We start from the raw sequence: 17,345 nt of genomic DNA, 5'->3' as shown, positions 1-17,345 counted from the left end.
ACAATGCCATGAAACTAGAAATCAACAACAGAGAAACAAAGGAGAACAAAAGGAAGGCATGGAGATTAAACACTATGTTATTAAAAAACCAATGGGTCAATGAGGAAATCAAAGCTGAAATTAAGAAATACCTTGAGACAAATGAAAATGAAAGCCCAGCCACACAAAATATATGGGACACAGCAAAGGCAGTGCTAAGAGGGAAGTTTATAGCGATACAGGCCTTCCTCAAAAAAGAAGAACAATCTCAAATAAACAATTTAACCCACCAGCTGAATGAACTACAAAAAGAAGAACAAAAAAACCCAAAAGGCAGCAGAAGGAAGGAAATTATTAAGATTAGGGGAGAAATAAATAAAATACAGATTAATAAGACCATAGAAAAATCAATCAAGCCAAAAGCTGTTTTTTTGAAAAAGTAAATAAAATCGACAAACCTCTGGCCAAACTCACAAGGAAGAAAAAAGAGAGAGCACAAATTAGCAAAATAAGAAAGGAAAATGGAGAAATTACAACAAATAAAATAGAAATACAGAATATCATACAAGAATATGATGAAAAACTATATGGAACCAAACTGGATAACCTAGAGGAGATGGACAAGTTTCTGGAAACATACTGTCCACCAAGACTGAATCAAGAAGAAACTGACCACTTGAACAAATCGATCACTAGAAATGAAATCAAAATAGCAATAAAAAAACCTCTCTACAAATAAAAGTCCAGGACCGGATGGCTTCACCGGGGAATTCTACCAAACATACAAAGAAGAACTCATACCAGTCCTTCTCAAACTCTTCCAGAAGATTGAAAGGGAAGGAATACTCCCAAACTCATTCTATGAAGCCACCATCACCCTGATACCAAAACCAGGCAAAGACACTACCGAAAAAGAGAATTATAAGCCAATATCACTGATGAACATAGATGCCAAAATCCTCACCAAAATATTAGCAAATAGACTCCAACAGCACATAAAAAAGATTATACATCATGACCAAGTGGGGTTTATCCCAGGGACACAAGGGTGTTGCAACATGTGCAAATCAATCAGTGTAATACATCACATCAACAAGAGAAAGGACAAAAACCACATGATCATCAGTAGATGCAGAAAAAGCATTTGATAGAATTCAACACCCATTTATGACAAAAACTCTCACCAGAGTAGTTATAGAGGGAACATATCTCAACATCATAAAAGCTATATATGACAAACCTACAGCCAGCATAGTACTCAATGGTGAAAAATTCAAAAGCTTCCCACTAAAATCTGGGACAAGACAAGGATGCCCACGATCACCATTCCTATTGAACATAGTCTTGGAAGTCCTAGCCACAGCAATCAGTCAAGAGAGAGAAATAAAAGGGATCCAAATTGGAAAAGAAGAGGTGAAAGTGTCACTATATGCAGATGACATGTTACTATATATAGAAAACCCTAAAAAGTCCACACAAAAACTACTAGAGCTGATTGAAGAATTCAGCAAGGTAGCAGATTACAAAATTAAAGTTCAAAAATCAGTTGCATTTCTTTACACTAATGATGAATCAACAGAAAAGAAAGTAAAGAAACAATCCCCTTTAAAATAGCACCCAAAGTAATAAAATATCTGGGAATAAATCTAACCTAGGAGGTGAAAGAATTATACACAGAAAACTATAAACCATTGATGAAGGAAATTAAAGAAGACTTTAAAAAATGGGAAGATATCCCATGCTCTTGGATTGGAAGAATCAATATTGTTAAAATGGCCACACTGCCCAAGGCAATCTACAGATTTAATGCAATCCCTATCCAATTACCCAGGACATATTTCACAGAACTAGAACAAATCATAATAAAATTTATATGGAACCATCAAAGACCTAGAATTGCCAAAGCATTACTGAAGAGAAAGAAAGAGGCTGGAAGAACAACTCTCCCAGACTTCAGACAATACTATAGAGCTACAGTCATCAGGACAGCATGGTATTGGTACAAAAACAGACATATAGACCAACGGAACAGAATAGAGAGCCCAGAAATGAACCCACAAACTTTTGGTCAACTCATCTTCAACAAAGGAGGCAAGAATATAGAATGGAATAAAGACAGTCTCTTCAGCAAATGGTGTTGGGAAAACTGGACAGCAGCATGTAAAACAATGAAGCTAGAACACTCCCTTACACCCTACACAAAAATCAACTCAAAATGGATCAAAGACTTAAACATAAGACAAGATACAATAAACCTCCTAGAGGAAAATATAGGCAAAACATTATCTGACATACATCTCAAAAATGTTCTCCTAGAAGAAGTAAAAGCAATAATAAATAGATGGGACCTAATGAAACTTACAAGCTTCTGCACAGCAAAGGAAAGCATAAGTAAAACAAAAAGACAACCTATGGAATGGGAGAAAATTTTTGCAAATGAATCCGACAAAGGCTTGATCTTCAGAATATATATCAGCTTATACGACTTAATAAGAAACAACCAAACAACCCAGTCCAAAGATGGGCAAAAGACCTAAACAAGCAATTTTCCAAGGAAGACATATAAATGATCAATAAGCACATGAAAAAATGCTCAATATCACTAATTATCATAAATACAACATAAATACAAAACAGAAATAGACTCATAGACATAGAATACAAACCTGTGGTTGCCAAGGGGGCAGATGGTGGGAAAGGATAGACGGGATTTCAAAAGTGTAGAAGAGATAAACAAGATTATACTGTATAGCACAGGGAAATATACACAAGATCTTATGGTAGCTCACAGAGAAAAAAATGTGGCAATGAGTATACACATGCTCATGAATAGCTGAAAAATTGTGCTCTACGCTGGAATTTGACACAACATTGTAAAATGATTATAAATCAATAAAAAATGTTAAAAAGAAAGATATTTGCTGTTATAATCATTTAGATATAACCTGAGTGTTGCTACGTAAGTGTTGAAGCAATGCGATAATGCCCTTGTATTTTATTTCCCATAAATAAAGTGTTCCCTTTTAAATTGGGTCTGTTTGAGACATTCCTCTGCATTCAGAATGGCATGCAGAGCAGATGAGTTTTTGTGTACTATGAGATCATCTCTGATTACTTCTGCTTGCCACTCTGTACTTAACAAAGAGTTTTGAAATAAATTAGACAGGTTTCTAATATCTGATTGTGCATATATTTTCCAGGTAAAAACATGGGAAAGTAAATATTTTCTAATTTAAGTAGAAAAATCATCAGCTCTAAGAGTTTATTTCTAACTAGATGTTTACCTTTTTTCTCTCAACTAAGATATGGTTAACAATTTACCATATTGACACAAATTGCATGTATTTTTTCTCTATAAGTAACAGTTGACTTGGATGTATATATAAAAGCTTAATGGATTGTTGTTACAAAAGGAGAAAGTGTTTCTGACTTAGTATAATGAAATTAATGAGATGAATAGGATGTGGTGATGATAGAAATTTATAATGTCTCTAAATAGGTATCAGTGTCTTCATTTAGTGCATTCTAAAATATATTACAGCAAGCTAAAAAGTGAGACGATTTGACATGAGATGTTGATCAAAAATGCATTTAACAAAAATAATATTATTTTAAAACATATTGGATATTATAACTTTCTCTTCCCCTCTTGTTCTGAATAATTCATACTCTAGGACATTTCATAATGAGGTAGCACCCTCAGGACTTGACTATGCCTTTAGATATCCAGATACATGTTGCCAGAAAATGGAATAATTGCTTCCAGTTAGGACTTTGCAAATCAAAATAATTTAACTAAGAATTGGAATCTCTCAATCATGACCAGAGAATAAATAGCTTTGGTAGGCATTATGTTGTTATGGAGATAACAACATAAGAGGAGTTAGGTGATGCTGCTTTAGGACAATGAATAGTTCTGTGACATTAGTCACATTTCTTAACTTTTCTAGGATATTGTCACATTCATAGTGAAAGTATGTAGTGCACTATTTCTGAGTGTCCCAGCTTTAAATGGTTGTTATTTACTATGTACCCTGTTTTCTACAGTAGTTTGGACCTCCCACACTGAGTGTGATTTGACTACAAGAAATTAAAATTAATTTAGTTCAACTTGCACTGAGCAAGCCAATTAGATGTAAATAATTGTAAAGAAAATTTGGAAAATAACCATGCTTTTTCTAACAGTTAACATTTTTATAAATATATCGAAACCAAATTAAGAGTAGTAAATGTCATTAACAGGAAAATATTTCAATATGTTTGTTCATCCTCTTCCCATTGTGTTTACTTTTGAAACTTCAATTATATTTAACTCATCCTAAACAATTGGCATCTATTTTTATACATATAATATATCTTTCTTCATGAAGGAATCATCAGTGATACTGAGTACTTATGACTGGCCAGATACAACTTCTAAATTCAAGCCCTAAAAATGTCAGTGATGATTTTCACGGTCGAGGTGCAATTTTTTTTTTTTTTTGCATTTCTGAAGGCTGGCAATTAGGTTAGGAAATGAGATTGTAAAGGAGTAATTTAAGTAGAACACATTCCACTAGTTTCTTTTTTGCCATTTTTGTATTGAAGTATAGTTAATTTACAATGTTGTATTAGTTTCTGGTGTATAGCAAAGATATATGTGTGTGTGTGTGTGTGTGTGTATATATATAAAAATATATAATTATGTATGTTATATGCATATTTTTCCATCATATGTTTTTACAAGATACTGAGTATATTTCCCTGTGCTGTACAGCAGGTACTTGATGTTTATCTACTCTATATATAGCAGTGTGTATATGTTAATCCCAGACTCCTAATTTATCCCTCCCCCTGCCCAACCTCCCACTTTCCCCTTTGGTAACCATAAGTTTGTTTTCTATATCTATGAGACTATTTGTGTTTTGTAAATAAGTTCATTTGTTTCTTTTTTTTTTTTTAAGATTCCACATACAAGTAATACCATATGATATTTGTCTTTCTCTTTCTTTCTGACTTACTTCACTTAATGTGATAATCTCTAGGTCCATCCATGTTGCAGCAAATGACATTATTTCACTTATTTTATGGCTGAGTAATATTCCATTGTATGTATGTATATACCACACCTTCTTTTTTTCCACCCACTTTAAAATTTCTTTATTTTTTTAACATTTTTATTGAGTTATAGTCATTTTATAATGTTGTATCAAATTCCAGTGTAGAGCACAATTTTTCAGTTATATATGAACATACATACATTCATTGTCACATTTTCTTTTGCTGTGAGCCACCACAAGATCTTGTACATATTTCCCTGTGCTACACAGTACAATCTTGTTTATCTATTCTACATTTTAAAATCCCAGTTCCTTCCCATCCCTTGTCCCCCTGGAAACCACAAGTTTGTATTCTATGTCTATGAGTCTGTTTCTGTTTTGTAGTTATGTTTTTTTTTTTTTTTTAGATTTCGCATATAAGAGATCTCATATGATATTTTTCTTTCTCTTTCTGACTTACTTCACTTAGAATGACATCCTCCAGGAGCATCTATGTTGCTGCAAATGGCGTTATGTTGTCAGTTTTTATGGCTGAATAGTATTCCATTGTACAAATATACCACCTCTTCTTTATCCACTCATCTGTCGATGGACATTTAGGCTGTCTCCATGTCTTGGCTATTGTAAATAGTGCTGCTATGAACATTGGGGTGCAGGTGTCATCCTGAAGTAGGGTTCCTTCTGGATATATGCCCAGGAACGGGATTCCTGGGTCCTATCGTAAGTCTATTCCTAGTGTTTTGAGGAATCTCCATACTGTTTTCCACAGTGGCTGCACCAAACTGCATTCCCACCAGCAGTGTAGGAGGGTTCCCCTTTCTCCACATCCTCTCCAGCATTTGTCATTTGTGGACTTTTGAATGATGGCCATTCTGACTGATGTGAGGTAGTCTACCCAAGCAATAGAAATAAAAGCAAGAATAAACAAATGGGACCTAATTAACTTACAAGCTTCTGCACAGCAAAGGAAACTAAAGTAAAACAAAATGACAACCTACGGAATGGGAGAAAATTTTTGCAGATGAAACCGACAAAGGCTTGACCTCCAGAATATATAAGCAGCTTATACGACTTAATAAGAAACAACCAAACAACCCAATCCAAAAATGGGCCAAAGACCTAAACAAGCAATTCTCCAAGGAAGAAATACAAGTGATCAATAGGCACATGAAAAAATGCTCATATCACTAATTATCAGAGAAGTGCAAATTAAAACTATACCATATCTTCTACACACATTAATCTGTCAATGGACATTTAGATTGTTTCTGTGTGTTGGCTGTTGTAAATAGTGTTGCTATGAACATTGAGGTGCATGTATCTTTTCTAATCAGAGTTTCCTCTGAATATATGCCTAGGAGAGGGATTGCTGGATCATAGGATAACTCTATTGTCAGTTTTTTTACAAAATTTTCATACTGTTTTCCATAATGGGTGCACCAAACTACATTCCCACAAACATGAAGGAGGATTCCTTTTTCTCCACACCCTCTCCAGCATTTATTATTTGTAGATTTTTGAATGGTAGTCATTCTGACTGGTGTGAGGTGGTACATCATTGTAGCTTTGATTTGCATATCTCTGATAATTAGTGATACTGAACATCTTTTCATGCACCTGTTGGCCATCTGTATGTCTTCTTTGGAGTAATGTTCTGCTTAGGTCTTCTGCCCATTTTTTGATTGGTTGTCTATTTTATATTAAGCTATATGAGCTGTTTGTATATTTTTGAAATTGGTAGCATCCTTGGCAAGTGTCTTCTCTCAATTTGTAGGTTATCTTTTTGTTTTGTTTATAGTTTTCTTTGGTGTGCAGAAGTTTTTAAGTTTATTTTGATCCATTTGTTTAGTTTTGTTTTTATTTTCATTACTCTGGGAGACAGAGCCATAAAAATGTAGCTTAGATTTATGTTGAAGAGTGTTCTGCTTATGTGTCCTTTAGGGATTTTATAGTATCTGGGCTTACATTTAAGTCTTTAATGCATTTTGCATTTATTTTTGTGTATGATGTTAGAGAATGTTCTAATTTCATTCTTTAATGTGTAGCTGTTCAGTTTTCCCAGCATCACTTATTGCTGAAACTGTCTTCTCCATTCTATATTCTTACCTCTTTTGTTGGAGATTAATTAACCATAAATGCATGAGGTTATTTGTGAACTTTCTATCCTGTTCCATCAATCTGTATGTCTGCTTCTGTGTTGATTTGTTTTGACTACTGTAAAGTTTCTTTTTGACTCTACTTAAATGTAGTAAAACAAATACATGAAAAAATAAAATTAAAAAAAGCATAAATGTAGATGTTACCACAAATCAACTACATTACCCATATTCCAACGTGTGCATGTCTTACAGTTGCCACCGCCAATCCTGACGTATTCCTTTCAGGTAAATGACTTACAGTGCCCTCAAGCATAACTGAGATTTATATTACAAATCCAATGACTAATATTCTCATATTTTATTACATCAAATTTTATTAATATTTTGGTAAGTATCCAAACTTACAAGCAGAATACCAAGAACAGACATAACAGCATTTTAAAAATATTTGTATTTATACTATCTCATCTATCATTTAAAATGACTTAGAAAAACAATAGAATTAGTACCATTTCTTCATGTTCCTCTTTGTTGTTTGGCTTTTGATGTGAGGGATTTTCTTTTCTTTCAAACAAGTCTGTCACTGATGGGAAGGATTGATTAATTTGTGTATTTGTACTGGGTTAATTTCAAAAGGGTTATCTTGGTATTTGTGATTGACTTTGTAAGTACAATCAACCTGTGTCTATTAGCCACAAGACAAATTAATTATGCAGTGATCCTATTTTCATCATATTTTGAAATTGTCCATCAAGAATTAAAGCATTTTGTTGGGTTATTACCTTTGAAACAAATGAGAAATTTCTGTTCTTCAAATAAACAGCTACAGTATCCGCACAGCTGCTTATTATGCTCTGTTATTGCTTCCAAAAGTGAGAGGGAGAGATTGAGGATCCCCTTTTAAATTCACCTCCTTGAAAATTCTGGTACAAATACTTCCTTTTGATCTATCTGTTATATTAAATATAGAGTATCTCCTGTTGCTCTTTTCTGGGATTTCAAGTTATTGTGCTTTCATAGTGATATGAGAAACTTCTTCAACATGGCTTTCAAATGATTTCTCTTATTTTCAGACCAACACCTTTTCTCACTGCTGATAGGAATGTCAGGATTTGTGATGGGAATAAAATGTTCTTTCAGGTCAGATAGACTTGAGCATACATTCCTGCACTGCTGTTTGCAGAGGAGGTGACCTATGACAAACAATTTCAATTTTCTCTTTTGTAAATATAGAATTACGATACCTACTTTCAATCTATTACTGTGAGGGTTTTATTGTATAACATTAAGGGTTCTTGAGAATATTATAACCACTAAATATATGTTCATGAATTTATATCATTTTTGTTTCTATTGTTATAAGTCTAATATAATTATATGTATAAGTTAATATAATTGTAATATAATTTTTCATCCTGAATTGACTCTGTTATTCTCTTCTAAACAAGTATGCAGATGTCTGACAGTTTCCAAATAGTCAACCAAACAGCACAGCACAACAACCAAACAGGAACTGAGAGACAAAAGCCCTTACACGAGAGGCCCACAACGTCTATATACAATATTCCATTAAAGAGGGATAAAACCACTCACCTGCCATTATCTGCACAGTGAGATAACTGATTAGAAGTAGTGAGGAAGTGCTGAAGACATTGAAAGATGGCTTGTAACATTAAAAAAAAAAAAAAAACCTCAGTAATAGGATGAACTTAAGAAAGGACAAAGATCTGAGATCCTCACTAGAAAGACAAACGAACCTAAAAGCCACAGTCTGTATCAACATATGCATTGTAGCATAAGAAAAGGCAAATGAAATTTGCAAAGATGTTTGCTGTCTGATTTGAGTAGAAGGTGTATATTAGCGGGTGGTGACAAAACACATGGAAGAAATTGCGGAGATCTTTTAAACCAGAGAAATTTTACCTTTATGTAAATTCTAGATTAAGCAATATGGCAGAAAGCCAGTCATAGTAAATTCATATAGCATAATAATTGAGGCCACAGACCAGCGTGGGAAGAGTGGAAACAGATGCTAAGGGACAGGTATGGAAGATTGATGTGCTAGACAAAGTTGATTTAGGTAATGAAGAAAATTGATATTTCATTGTATAATACACTGGGAATTTGAAAACAGTAATGTGCAGAAACTAAGGAAATGGAATATGAGCTAGTTTGAGACAAGAAAATGTTAACTTTGGTTTGAACTGGTGAGCTCTTTGGATGAGTTTCAAATGGAAATGCTTATCAATTTGATCTTGGAATCATGAGTGAATTAATTCACTTATGAAGTTTGCTAAGTACTTTATTATGCAAGATAGAAAAACACTGGAAAGAAATATACTCAAATGCTATTTTTCTTTCACATTTCCCTTGATTAAATGTCATTTTTAAATTGAGGTGGTTAACCAGATGAACTGTCTAGATAGCTAATTAGGATTTTAAATATGTTTGGTTCAAATTTAGGAATGATTTGAAGTGAATAAGCTATGATTAGGTATTATTATTTTGAGTTTCTCACCAAAATCTCGGTTCTTTTCATGGGCAGGGATAATTTCATATATATATATAAAATGAATTATATATGTATATTATATATTTTAAATAACAATGACATTCTACAAGTGCATCTTTAGATAATTTTTCTGACATCAAATAATCAGAATTTAATGTTGAGTCTGAATATCTTATACATGCCTGGATGAAATAAATTGATATGTGTTACATGTTTAGATAAAAAATAGATAACATGATTTACATCTTCTAAATTTTCTCACAATTCTCACATGCAAAACTAATCAGTTTATAATAGCATGTGCTGAAATTAATGAGAGCAAAGCAGAGGAGGTAACTGTAATTGTGGCTTTGAGTGGATGAGACACATCTGGGAAGGCTTTATATTTTATATATTTCAGCAGGGCCCAACATGATTTAAAATATATTTTTCCAGGTGAACAATAGAGCAAATTAATTTTAGGGAGGGAGAAAGTAGTTCAAATCAATTTAGAGTGGGAGAAATTAGTTTCTAAAATAAAAATAATTCATATTCTGAAATTAAAGTGTGTTGTTTAATAAAAAATCAGTTTATCTTTCAGTAACAACAATCAGAAAAAATGGAACTTAAGATATAGTAATTGACTTCTCTTATGTAAAAGAAATACAGAAATATGCATTAGTGGTAATATAACAGTCCCTTGTTTGTCAGGGATAGATACTCTATTCTATTTTTATTGAAGATAATCCTCAGAAATATTCCACTGAATTTGACCATAGGAAATTTGATCATCCATGGAAATGGGGAAAAATTGATGACAGGTCATGGAGGGGAAAAGAACATCTATAGTCATTGAATTCAAGGTAGAAAAGAATTTCCAGGACAGAATGAGCATTTTAACTCAGAACTGCAGGTAAAATCAGTAGGGTATGGCTATAGAGAAAAGGGAACCCTCCTACGCTGTTGATGGGAATGTAGTTTGGTGCAGCCATTATGGAAAACAATATGGAGATTCCTCAAAACACTAAAAATAAACTTACCATATGATCCAGCAGTCCCACTCTTGGGCATATATCCAGAGGGAACCTTAATTCAAAAAGACACATGCACCCCAATGTTCATAGCAGCACTGTTTACAATAGCCAAGACATGGGAACAACCTAAATATCCATTGACAAATGACTTGATAAAGAAGCTGTGATATATTTACACAATGGAATACTACTTAGCCATTAAAAAGAGTAAAATAATGCCATTTGCAGCAACATGGATGGACCTGGAGAATTTAATTCTAAATTAAGGAAGCCAGAAAGAGAAAAAAAAAGAAATGCCATATGATATCACTAATATGTGGAATCTGGAAAAAAAAAAGACAAACAAACTTATTTACAAAACAGAGGAAAACTCACAGACATGGAAAATAAATTTATGGTTGCCAGGGAGGGAAAGGAACGGGAAGGGATAAATTGGGAGTTCAAGATTTGCAGGTACTAACTAATATGTATAAAATAGGTAAATAAGAAGTTTGTACTGTATAGCACAGGGAACTATATTCAATATCTTGTAGTAGTTTATGGTGAAAAAAATATGAAAATGAATATATGTATGTTCCTATTTGACTGAAGCACTGTGCTGTATACCAGAAATTGACACAACATTGTAAACTGACTATTCTTCAATAAAAATATTTTTAAAGAAAGACTAATAGGATATGTACTCTGAGGAACATGTGGTATTCCATGACTGTGACGTAAGTTTTGGGAGTGTAATGTGGACAGGAGCCAATGTGATTAATGTCAGAAGTGAACATAAACTAAAATAATAAAGGTTATCATTTTGAACATCACTTTGAAATAGTTTGATGCTAAAGAAAGTAACAAATACTGAATGAACATATGTTCAATAGTAAAGCAAAGTCTTAGAAGGTCTTTTTCACCTACCATTGTTGCCTCCTATTGTGATTTGGTTCTTGTCTCCTTACAGAAACAATTCAGAGGTGAGACGTGGAGGTTAAGAAAGTAAAGTGGGGATTTATTAAGGGATAGTTGGTACCCTCTTAAGGGGAGGGCAGTCAGCCTCAGTTGAGCGGCTGTGCTGAATTTCCTTGGTAAGCTTGTTACATAAAGTGTAAAAATGAATGGGTGGAATATTCACTGGGGAGGGAAGTGTTTCCCTGATTTTTATCCCAACACCACCTTCCCAAAGGAAGGAGGGATTTCTGTCCTTACTTAGTCTGGATCGGAAGTGTCATGGCATCAGTTCTTGGTGGGTACTTCTAATCTGCAAGGTTAATTTTACTGTAATGAGGGAATAAAGAGCAAAAACATTCAGACACTGAAGATTCCTGCCTTTTCCCACCTTTCTTTGTTGGCCTCCAAGGCATTTGTCACCCCAAAACATGTGCTCACTTATCAGCCCAGAGGTTCCTGCTTTTCCTTCTCTGCTCAGGGACCCCTGTTGTTTACATGATGTGTGGTTTCCTGCATTTGGCTTGTGCCCCCCCTTTTTTGCCCAATTCCTGCCATTTGGCCTGCATCCCCCTTTCTCTGCTCATATCTAGCTATCTGCCTGCTCTAACAATATTATTTCGTTAATAGGAACTTGATTATTTTTTTTTAACTGGGCGGGAGGAAAAGCCAGATCAAAAATTAAAGCAATTATTAGTCCTGTTTTACAGTTCTTTTTGTGTGTGTGTTTCTGTATGTTTTCTATTGCTGCTTTAAAAAAAGTACCACAAATTTAATGGCTTGACACAACACAAATTTATTAACTTGCAATACTGAAGGTCAGAAGCCTGAGATGGGTCTCAAAAGGCTAAAATCAAGGTATTGGCAGAGCTGCCTTTTCCAGCTTTCAGAGACTGATGGCCTTCCCGCCTTTGGAGCCCTGTCTCTCTGACCTCTGTTTTTATCCTCACATTACGTTCTCTGACTTGGATCCTCTTTTTTACTTCTTAAAAAGGATCATTGTGCTCACAGTCTTCCCATCTAGATAATCCAGAGTAATTAAACTCAATTACATCTGCAAAAATTTCTTTTTTTTTAAAGATGCTATATTGTCTCTTTAATTTATAGTTTTGTGAGCTGGTTAGCACTGGAAACTTATTACCTATCATTCTTTGAAAGCCATGGAATAGTTCCAAGATTTAAGCTCCCACTGATAAAGAAAAATAAAAATCTATATATGTGAGCCAACTGGAACATAGGGAGAACAACACTATGGTTGTGGTAACTTTAATTTTCATATATTTGTATCAGTCAACTTTAATATTTCATTAATGAGGATCTTTTGCATTATTTTTTAAAAGAGGAAAGATTCTCAAAGTAGTTTGTGTTTGAGACATTATATAAAAGTACACAGGGCTTTTGTATAAAAGCATCAGCTTTTAGTTGATGCTAAGGCATTTCACACTGTGTTCACTTTGGAAGTGTTCCCCACACATCTGACGAAATGATTGATTCACTTGAACTAATGACTAATCCTTACAGTCATGAGCAAATGTCTTACACATTTTGATTTGCAGATAGCATCGTGTATCACGGCAATATTAATTCACAGTGTTTTCCACATGCTTTTCACCACAAATATTCTTCCTAAAATATTGAGATGTGAGATGTACGTACTGTGTAAAAATATAAAAATACAAAAGCTTAGCTATGATCCCCTGATTTCCAGTTGGTTTCATAATCTCCTGAGCAAGATCCCTGGCTTTGTCTCCCTTTTATGTTCTTGAAGGTAGAGTAAGGAGGATGGACTGTCCAGGTCTATTGCTTCTTACTGAATTTACTCTCAAATGGCCCACATCTACATGCATATTGTACTTTAGAACGCACAGAAACACTGGGAGGATAATAATCAGCAAAGGAAAGAAAATAACAGCAGGAAAGTCTTTCTTAATGTGTTATTATACTGCCACTTGGATATAAATTTGCCCACACAGAGTTTAGCTTCAAATTTTAATGCCCTCTATTCAAATTCAAAGTCAGCAGCAGTGAATTTTCCTTTTTCAGTCCTGAGGCTTGTAGTGAAGGTTAAAGAACAATCATTAATAGGAAATCGAGTTGAATGTTTCTTAATGCTGGACTTGGAAATAACCACTGATGACAATGTACACAGCAGGTCTTAAGTAAACCCCACTAACTCAGAGTTGCCATTAACACTTATACATGGGTCATGGAAAAAGCATAAAAAAGGTATTTGGAGGGCTTTGGTAAGTCAGTAGGTAGAAAAGCAAATATTTTAAAGCTGTCAGCTTTAAGGTGTACATTATAAAATATCTATTCCTCTGCACTTGTAGAAAGTTTCAAAATTTTCCAGCAAAAACAAGTCTGGGTAATTCCTGTGGAATTCTGATCATTCTTATAGAAAAACACAGAATGCTGTGTAGACCAGACATGGTCTGCCCGTCCCCACAGGTCTGTCATTTATGATGTGACAGTGGTTGCTGGCTTTTTGAGTACCTGTAAGAGACAAAGCACATGAAACTTTTTTTTTTTTAATTTTGTAACTTTCAACTGGAACATATTTAACAAATAAGCAGCACAGTAATGGAATTCTACTGATCACACTAATGACGGGGTTTATGATGAGTTCTAATCTCTTCTAAGAGATCATTCACTGGGAAAGCTGTGAGGTAGTTAAAATTATCCATCAATCCACTATTAAGTGTGGATTCTTTTCATTCAAACTATGCACAAAGCACTGATATGCTGTTGATGAATGAGAAGGATGGTAATGATAATGGCTATTTGATTTTTGTTCTGTCTGCTATTCACCTATCTTAAGTGCCAAGTACACAATAAATGATAGGCATTGTTAAAGCTTCTTGTGAGAAAAGTGAGACCTCCTCACTGGGAAAGCTCTTTTTATCAGCAGCTCACCCACAGTGTAAGGCCATTGCCTTTACTACTTTGGGGGGCTTTGTTTTTGTGTGGTCCACTTTTCTGTGTCTATGCATACAAGTATACAGACTTCACGGGAGATTATATTGCAGCCTACATTTCCCACCAGAGTATAAAATTTTAGAACTTAGATTATCCAAATTTTTTAGTCTTTTTACCAGACAGCCCTTGGGCAAGTGGTTCATATTTCTGTTTTCTGAAAGTTTTTTTTCTAGTCATAATTTCGGTATCTTTTCCCTGACCACCAGAAAATACACAGGAGATTATAGAAAGAAATGAATAAAGGGTGAAGTTCCTGTATGCCTTTAAACAGCAAGTATACATTATTTTCATTCATGTTTCATCATTATTCTCTCAAAACTTTAACTAAAGACTGTGACCCCAGTTATGCAGATGAAGCATTTTGATGGTAGGAAACCAAGTAAACTATGATAATTTATATTGCTATCTTACACACACAAAAAAATCAATTAAACCATTCCATGCAGAATTTAATTTTATCAGTTATATGCCTGATCACTACTCAGGCACAATTAGTGGTCAATTAGTATCAAAAATACACACAACATACATAAATGAGAAATTTTCCCTACATTGAAATATATACATATTTGATTTGCCTCTCTTTATAAAGTAGCCAGGAATCATTTGGTAAAGTGGATTTTTCAGAGTGAGTAATTTGAGAATGGACATATTCTCCTTCTCAGTAATATTAAAAATGCATCATTGGTATCATTATTGGCAAAAAATTAATTCATACTTCAATATATTTTGAAAAATTGGTGCTGCAAATGAAGCGGGAGGAAAGGGGGTGGGGCACAACCATTGAAGGAATGATGCAGCCATTGAGGACAGGACAAACTAGTTAGAACCAAGGTGGCAGAAGATTTGACTTCCAGTAGACTTGAGCCTTATGGCACACCCACAGGAGCAATGACAGTTCCTAGGCTGACCATAAAAGGTCAAAAAGTGGGTGGGGGGGTGTTTCCTGGAAATCCTCACCCCTTCCCCAAAGTAGTTGGGATAATCCTCCTACTCATTAGCATATGAAATTATTGAGCCCGTAAAACCTAACAACTCCATATCTCACGGTCACTCTCACTCTGTCATCCTCTTTAGCCTTCTGAGACAATTCACACTGTTTATGGGGCGTGCATCTACTTTTACTTTAAGCACCCCACACCCTTCAGCTTCTCTCCTTCTCACCTTTCTGAGATGGTCCACATTCTGCCTATGGAGTGTGCATCTCCTAAGCCATTTTCCCTTCTGAGAGACAGACTGCACTCTGTCTACGGAGTGTGTGTCTTTCTTAATAAACTTGCTTTCACTTTACCATGACTTGCTCTTAAATTCTTTCCTGAATGAGGCAAGAACCTATTCTCCCCCAATACAACTAAATATACTTTGTTTTATGGCATAACTTGCCATTCTTAAAATAAGTTTCTTATGATGAGTTCTGGAATTCCTCAGTTTCTTGGTATTTTTTGTTCTAACTCATGTTTCTGGATGATGAAGATTGTATTTACCAAATATGACTATGTCAATATACATACCACCGCACATACTCTTCTTATATTATGATTTAGACTCCCCTCTACTAAAAGGTGAGGCTATGCCCTTCTTGAAACTGGACCATGGCATAGTCACTGCATCACTCAGTATTATGTGGCAGAAGTAATACTGCATGACTGCTGAAGCTCAAAGTTTATAAAAGGTAATATTGCTTCTGCCTATTTCTCTCTCTGTACACTTCTTGTGGACCTGGCTATCATGTGGCAGGAAGAATAAGCCACATGGAATGTCCATGTGGTTTTACTCCAGCTAACCTAACTAACAATTATGTTCAACTACCAAATATCTACATAATAAACTTTCAGATATTTTCAGTCTTCAGTGTTCAAGTCTCCTAGATGAGATAGTAAGTTTTGTGGGGAAGAAAAAAGCCATGTGACCTGTGCTCTGCTGAAATCCACAGAAAGGATTAGATTATTGATGTTAAATCACTACATTTAAGGTTAATGTGTTATGCAGTGATAAATAACTCACATAGATTAACTGTTTTTCACTATGCAGCTTACAGTGTTGTTCTTTCACAAAAACAAATAAACAAACCCTAAAATTTGGATCAGTGACCTTGAGATCAAGTGGCAGCCATAAGTAGAAATGACCTTGAAGAGACTTTTTAAGCAGAAATCTGATGACCCTTGAGGATGCTATAAATGTTATTACATAGTTGTAGAAAATTAAAACAGCAACAACAGCAACCTGTTTCTTTCAGTAATTTTTTTCTAAAGGAAATGTACTTAATGAAGTCAATAATGTAGTTAAGGAGATTTCTGTTGAATATATCTGTTTATTTCTTCTAAATGCATGTTGTAAAATGAGAACACAGATTAGCCAAAGAATGAATGAATATACATAAAGCTTTTATGGCTTTCTGGGTCTGAAAATAATTTTTTTTGGCTGATTCCTGGTGTCTCCAGGTGATAACTAATGCTAAAATTATGAAATGGCTACTGAACTAATCTTGCATCAAGGACATTGATAAGAACCATATTATAAAGATGGAGCTAATGTTTTGCCTGTAAAAGTCTTGATTAAGAACTCAGAAAGTTTTAAGTTGGTGCCTCAAATGGAAAGTAAGTGCCTCTAAAAATATTAATGGTTTTATCCTACAGTAAACTTACAGGAAATACCAGGTTGAGAAGAATATATTCCACCCCAATTTTTATATGTGTGTGTGTGTTTTTTAATGGAAAAAAATCCATATAGGTTCCATAGAAAACACACAAAGTTTTTAAGAGAATTATATTGACAGAAATACAACTGGATCAGA

Source organism: Camelus ferus, chromosome 14 (genome assembly GCF_009834535.1).
Source record: "Camelus ferus isolate YT-003-E chromosome 14, BCGSAC_Cfer_1.0, whole genome shotgun sequence".
In the NCBI taxonomy this organism is placed as follows: Eukaryota; Metazoa; Chordata; class Mammalia; order Artiodactyla; family Camelidae; genus Camelus; species Camelus ferus.
This window is presented reverse-complemented; position numbering follows the sequence as displayed.